Genomic DNA, 7,636 nt, shown 5'->3' with positions numbered 1-7,636 from the left:
GTGTGTGTCTTTTTTTTTAATTAGATATTTTCTTTATTTATATTTCAAATGTTATACCTTTCCTGATTTCCCCTCCGAAAACCTGATATCCCCTCCCTACTCCCTCTGCTTACCAACTGTCTTAGTTAGAGTTTTACTGCTGTGAACAGACACCATGACCAAGGCAAGTCTTATACAAAACAACATTTAACTGAGGCTGGCTTACAGGTTCAGAGGTTCAGTCCATTATCATCAAGGTGGGAGCATAACAGTATCCAGGCAGGCATGGCACAGGCAGAGCTGAGAGTTCTATATCTTCATCCAAAGGCTACTAGTGGAAGACTGACTTCCAGGCAACTGGGGTGAGAGTCTTAAGTCCATAGCCACAGTGACACACCTATTCCATTGAGGCCACACCTTCAGATGGTGCCACTCCCTGGTCCAAGAATATACAAACCATCACACCAACCCACCCACTCCTGCTTCCTAGTCCCAGAATTTCCCTATACTGGGGCATAGAACCTTCATAAGACCAAGGGCCTCTCTTCCCAATCCGACTAGGTCATCCTCTGCTACATATGCTGCTAGAGCCATGAGTCCCACCATGTGTTTTCATTGGTTGGTGGTTTAGTCCCAGGTAGCTCTGGGGTGTACTAGTTAGGGAACATACACTAGCAGCTTGACAGCACACCTGAAAGCTCTAGAACAAAAAGAAGCAAATTCTCCCAATATGAGTCGATGGCAAGAAATAATCAAACTCAGGGTTGAAATCAACCAAGTGGAAAAAAAAAAGAACTATACAAAGAATCAACCAAACCAGGAAGTTCTTTTCTTAAATGTTGAATGTTTCGTGATGCTCTTTATAACTATCATGAGGTTTGGACTTCATAACAGTGTTGTGAGTGTACCATGCTGTAATCCCCATGTTACCTGTGAAAGAAGCAGGCCTCACAGGTTAGAGGCTCAGTGTTATTAAGTAGATAGCATGTGGTAGAAGTGAGATTTGGACTCTCTGACCTCTGTCTTCTGGCACATTGCTTTAAAAGTCCATTTTCCAATTTTTTTAAAAAAAATATAGATTTGATTTAAGGTTAGCCTCAGTATGTGAATTTTGTGTCCATAGAGCAAAACAATATACCATTGTCTTTCTTCTCAATTACTCAATCCTTTTGTGTGATGTTATTTCAATTTTACATGGAATATTTTTACTCTGAAGTATTGCAGGTTCCACTTCTTTGTCCCCTTCCTTTGAAGAGTGTTGCAAGGTATAGGATAGATATGGATGGACAGATATTGATGCAGGGCACAGATGGATGATTAGAGACATGGATGCAAACACAGGATAGATACAGATAGACAAACATTATTGCCTTTTTTTAGTGACTGCCAGAGATTATTTATTAAATTCTTGGGTCAAATTTCCACACTTAGAATCCCAGGGATAAAACTTTACAAGTAAAATCCAGAGCATTTTGTGACACAGAATTGAGAGTTAGGTGTCAGTTGAGTGTAAGGTTTTGTTGGAGAAACCGACAGAAGACCAGGAAGAGTGTAGTCTCCAGGGAAGGCAGTTTTTCTTAAGATTCATCAAGGTTATAGGGTTTTTTTGGTAGTCCCGATGTCAGGTAATCAAAGAGTTAGGTATGCAGTAACCAAGGTGACTTTTAAAGGTTCCTTTGGATGGTCCAAATGACCCTCAGTGATGAAGCAGCCTTGAAATTCATTTTAGTTATTTGCCCAATAATTGCACTGAGATAGCAGGGCATTCTTCCCCACATGAACATGGAAGAAAAGGTCTGCTTTATCTTCTAAATTCCAATGTCAACGTTTTATTATCATTTGCAATGTGCTGTGGCATGCCCCACTATTTGTGCCAAGGACCAGGGGTTCCGAGGAAGGGGGGTGTTTGTTTGACAGTGGGAGCAGAAGAAACGACTGTAAGTCAGTGATGAGGTGCAATTTGGCAGCTCTGTAGACAGCTCTCTAGGTAGGCCATGGGTTTTTCCAAACAAAGTCAGCAAAACCTGCTACAAAATTTCTAACAGAGCTGTAAGAGCTGTCTAGATAACTCTTGGGTTTTCTGAAAAGGATATCCCATCTGCCATAGTTTGGGAGAAAAGGGGTCATTTACCCAATGAGTATGTTCCCTACCTAATGAATATTCATAAAAATTAAAAAAAATTCCTCGACACAGAATCTTCTGGCCCTGCCTTTGGGAGAGTCCACTTCAATATTTTTGGAGTGTTCGATTTGCTAGTAAACTTCTACTTAGATTATATCGCTTGATTGAATTCTTTCCTTCAAGATGACAAGGGTTATTGTAATCTAATCATCATTGCAGTCGTCCTCTGACGCCACGTACCGCAAGACCATCAATATCTTGGGGGAAAACATGACTTAAACTTCTCTTCAAACTTGGCAAAAACCATCCGTAGGCATTCTTATCCCAGACACAGCTGTGGGGAAGGTAGTGAGACGCTTTCCTCTCCATCACCAGAAATAGCAGCGGGAAATCCCACATGGGAAAGCTGTTGGTTTTCAGCCATCATTGCAAATGTGGCTTTTGAGATTTCAAATTAAATCGACAGTAGCCTGCTGTCTCGACTGCTACAGAAGAAAGTGATGCACAAAAGGCCAAACACCTTTTGGTCTCTTTTTAAAAACCGTCTGTGCTTGTGTGTGTGTGTGTGTGTGTGTGTGTGTGTGTGTGTGTGAGTGTGGGGCTGGGAATACATGTCCCTGTGGGGATGTGAAAGTCAGAGGACAAGGTTTCCGTGGTTGGTTCTCTCCAGCCACTTTTTTGTCCGTTCTGGTGTTCAGATTCCGTTTGTCATGCTTACAGCGGGAATACCTTCACCCTCTGAGCCATTTTCTGATCCCACATTTTGATCCGAGGGTTCCTGCCTTTGTTCAGTTCCAGCTTTCCAACAGACCTTGAGAATGTTTGTCGGCTTTGTAGAATGAGTGGTGAATCCCTCGAAATTTTTGTTTTGTGCTTAACTTAAAGTAGCAGGATGTCTCATCCAGATAAGGCTGTCATTAGACCGTCAACGGTGCATCTTGTCAAACACTTGCTAGTTGACTACATATATCTATGTTGCTATCTTCTTGAAATGAAAATAAGTATGATCTGGTAAGCCGAATTTTCTTCTTTCCTGTTTAATCCCACACTTGAACAGCAGAGGGCGCCCATTAAACACGGCCACTTTAGACTGCTTTGCTGTCTGCAGTTTAGCAGGGTTACATTACAGGAGGACTTTTTGTCTTTAACCTTTTTTTTTTTTTTCTCTTCTTCTTCTTCTTTAAACTAGAAGCCGACTATGGAAAATGATGTATACATTGGCCTCAGTAAATGGTTTATAGGTTTAAAAATAATTTTTAACACACCTGCAAAAATGGATTCTGTATTTGCTCATGTCTCTAGAGCAGTGGTTTGTTACAAGCGGCTGTTAAGCATGGGAAACGTGGCTTCTTCACAATGGAGGAAATGTCGTGTTAAGAGTCAAAATACATGCAGGAATGGTCTGTTTGTTTGTTTATTTGTTTGCTTTTCTGATCAAGGTTTTATGTAGTGTAGGCTAGCCTCCTCTTCCTCTGGTAGCTGAGTATGACCTTGAATTCCCGATCCTCCTGCGGGTACTTCTGGAACACTTCTGGAACAGCACACCGACTTTACACAGCGGATTTTAAAGATTAGAGACCTAAAATGTAATAGAAAGTGTCTCAACAACTTTTACAATGAATTTAACATGAAATTATCATTTGAGCATGTGGTACTAATAAAATATTAAGCGGGGTGTAGCTTTTAATGTTAACTTTTTTTAATGTGAGTACTACACACTCTTTAATGTCTAGTGTGCCCTGCACTTTATTTCTACTGATCTATTCACCTCCAAAGCTACTCCTTTGCTGAGGAAACATTCCTACATCATGCTACCTTGTTTTGTGGTCCAGATTTTGTCATTTTGTCTTTGCCTGGAGTTCTTGGTTCTCCTGTGTTCATCCGGAAGCCCCATTTGAACTCTTATGGTAGCGTTGTGCAAATGACCCCAAAGTGATTCTGAGGAAGCATAAAGTGATTCAAGATCTCTTGCCCTCATTCATCTGGGAAAGGAAGAGTCCCCGGATCCTTAGGGTGTGTGGCCACCTACGGGAGAGTTTGGCATAAAGTTCTGTCTTCCTTTTTCCATTGCTGCGGTTTTTGAAATCAGAGATTTCTGGTGAACAAATGTCCCGTGTGCGCGCTGCAGGTGTTCAGATAATTGTCTCCTTTAGTTTTCACAGACGATCAGCAAGTGTCATCATTATCTCCGTGCTGCAGATGAAAAATTGAGGCCAACGGAGGTGAGGAGACCTTGTGGAGACCACACAGCTGGCCATAGGCAGAGGGGACCTTAGAAGCCAGCTTTGTGCTGCGGCTTTCTTTATGCTGTTGCTCAGCGTCGCAGTGAGATCAAGAACACCATAGGGTTGGGATGGTGACAGGCAAGCAGGCAACTAGGGGTTCTATTTTCTGTCAGAGTGGTCATTAGCTACATCAGTGAGTGGAGGCTAGAAGCTAGCAGAGACCATGCAAGAGACAAAAAAAAAAAAAAAAAAAAAAAAAAAGTTCCTTCCTCTGGGGGATCTTGGAGGGATAAATGGTCCCTTGTTCTCACCTACAGTTTCAGCCTCTTTTCAGCCACAAAGGAAGGGTGTTAGAACTGAAAATATTCTGCTGATTAGACAAACCATGTTCATTAGAAGAAAAGGCAGACAAGAGTTAGAGACAAGAGAATTTATCAGCATCATTTAGACTCTGAGGCTTACCGCAATGTCATTTTCTCCACCAGTGGATTCCTGAAAATGCAAAACCATCTTTTCTGTCGTCTCCCCATGGCTCTCTCTAGTGAGGACATCAGGAAAGTGTTGAGGTAATTGTGTTCCTGGTATCTCTGCAATTTCCCAGCTTGTAAATGAGCAAACTCCGAAGCAATATAGATAAACCTGGTATAGGTAACAAGAGACTCAAACCTATTAAGAATGTATGTAACACGGGCTGAGCTGACAACCGTAACTAATAATTACTATTTGGCTGATGCTTCTGTCCATTCCTTAATTTAATCATAATTCATTTTTTAAAGAGAACAACTATAATTGTTGCTATTGTTACGAAAAAAAAAAGAAAAGAAAAAAGAAAACTGAGCCTGGAAAGTTGTATGTGTGTGTGTGCGTGTATGGGTGTGTGTGATATTTATTAAAATTTATAAAACTCAGTAGAGTTTCTCTTTGGACCTCCGACTCTGACTTAAAGGCTCTGACGCCTAAACATTACAATGTTCTGTCTTCCTTGGAGAATATATTATTGTCACTAGAAATGTTATTTTTCCTTCTCTGCTCATTTCTTCAGAAAAAAAATTACAAAGCAGAAGTCTATACTGAAGCTAACTATAATATATTGGAAGCCTTTGCCCATTTTCATCCTTCCACTAACAAAAGTTAATACCAAATAGGACTCCAAGTATTTATGAAGGGGGTTGCTTCCTGCTAGCCCTACTTTGCAGTTTGCTTTCACTCAAAGAAGCAAATGGCTGAGAGCAGCCTTTTCTGTTATAATTGGGGTTTCGCTATCAGGTATGATTCTCTAAGATTGGATCCTAGGAGAAATAATACACATTTTGAGTTTAGCTTTATGGAATCTTTTTTTCTGTAACCTCAGAGGTCCTGAATTTTACCTAGGAATCCATTGTAGCCAGCCCTTTCAACTCTCCTGTAACCTGTTAAAGGGGGAGAAAAGCTAATTTAGGAAGATCTGTGTAATCTTGTTCCACCCTTCACCGAGAAAGGACCTATCTGCCTTGCATTCACATTTTTAGTCATCTTGAACTTTGCATTAAACTTCTGAAAAATGCTCTTATCTACAAACTGCAGGAACTCTGAGGATAATTTGGTCTCCAAAATCATTACCAAAGTACTTCTGTGTCCATTGTGTTGCTCAAGGATTTCTGTCATTTCTTTCAGCATACATGGCTTTTAAAAATTATTGTCTAAAGTCCTGAATATTATACCTAAAATAGTAGTGGAAGGGAAGGTCTTGGAAAAGTGCTTATTATTATTATTATTTTAGTAAGACCCTGTATCTTAGGGAATCTCGCTGAGTTGAGCACAGTCCTGAGACTGAATTTTCAGTTTGAGTTTGGTAATTAAATAGTCTCTTAAGTATAGTTGGAGAGTAAAATGAAAGTTTTTGTTTTCTTTTTGCTGCTCACATAAGACATTCTGATCAGAAGTAGCCTGGTGGAAAAAAGGATTTTTTTTTTTTTTTTTTTTTTTTTTTTTTTTTTTTTTTTTAGCAATAGACACTTAAGTCCATCATTAGGAGAAGTCAGGGCAGGAACTCTAGGCAGGAACCTAAAGATGCAGCCATGGAAGAATACTGCTGTCTTTCTCACTCACAGACTCATCTATCTTTTATGCAATCTGGAGGTACATCCCTAGATGTGGTAGGGTCACCCACAGTTGGCTAGACCATCTGAATCAATTAATAATCAAGAAAGTCCCTCAAATTTTGGTCTCGGCAATATCCCTGCCAAGGGTTTACTTTCTAGTGACTCTAAACTATGTGAACTTTACATTTAAATCTTAGTTATTTAATTCTAGTGAAAATGGAAAGCGAAACCCCTAGATTCTCTTAAAACAGAATTTTCATCATTGGACATCATACAGTTAGTTATTGAATGACTCATCAGAAGTCCATCTTATTTCTTTCATTATTTTTTGTTTAGTTTATGTGTTCCATACATTCTAAACTTGCCAAAGACAGACTTGTGTTCATTGCTGTGATGCTGGCGCATGTGTGTCATATGTGAACATGTGCTTGCAGAAATCCAAGGTTGACCTAGACTATCATTTCCCCTGTTGTTTTCTACCTTCATTACATGAAATATGCTCTCCTATTGAATGTAAAGACTATTAGTTCATCTGGGCTGGCTGGTCCCTGTGAGCTTCTGGCACCTGCCTGCCTCTGCTGCCATTCAACCAGGCTGAGGTGACAGGCATGCCCTACCATACTCAGTCTGGGGACCTGAACTTGCAGTTCTTATGCTTACACAGGAGGCACTTTTTCTCCTAGCGTCAAGCACATGATCACAAGATAAGTCTTAAACCAAGTCAATAAGATTTAGAGGACTAAGTTCTTGCTTGAAACACTTTGGTGTTTGAAACAATGATTCCTACTTTAATCTGTGCACAGAACACCAGAGCATATTGGTAAGGCAGAGATGATGATTGGATGAGACTGGGGAGATCTGGGGTTTACTCTTTCTCTCAGCCATGCTGTTGGATGACACATTGTGTACATCAGTGTGCTGGTTCAGCCTCACTTCCTTTATTCAGTTTCTTTCAGTTCACCTGCACCATAGAGATTCCAGCCGAGTCCTTACAGAACATGTCGCCCAACTGGGGAACACAGACATCATCTTGTCATTTGTAATCACTGCCCTTGCTCCTTTGTTACTTTCTCTTGAAGCATTTCCTTTCCACAAACAATTATTTCAAGTGCTTTCAGCAACACATGCACTCTTCCACCTCCTGGGGAGTTGGTTCTCTATAACGCCTTCCTTTAAGCTCTGTTTCAATGTCTGCTTTTCAAATAAGCCTCAGACCAAAGCATATTCCC

General features: G+C 40.4%; 1 non-coding gene across 1 annotated transcript; it reads right to left on the bottom strand.

Moving 5' to 3' along the window:
* Positions 1 to 1,973: 1,973 nt before the first annotated feature.
* On the bottom strand, positions 1,974 to 2,037 carry LOC115031363 (U7 small nuclear RNA). The gene has a single exon (XR_003837004.2). It is a non-coding gene; the product is annotated as a U7 small nuclear RNA (small nuclear RNA).
* Between the last annotated feature and the right edge of the window lie 5,599 nt (positions 2,038 to 7,636).

The sequence above is a fragment of the Mus caroli genome, unplaced genomic scaffold, assembly GCF_978045245.1.
Source record: "Mus caroli unplaced genomic scaffold, Mus_caroli_1 scaffold_7, whole genome shotgun sequence".
Classification (NCBI taxonomy): domain Eukaryota; kingdom Metazoa; phylum Chordata; class Mammalia; order Rodentia; family Muridae; genus Mus; species Mus caroli.
The sequence above is the reverse complement of the archived record's forward strand: the minus strand, read 5'-3'. Positions and strand labels throughout refer to the sequence as shown.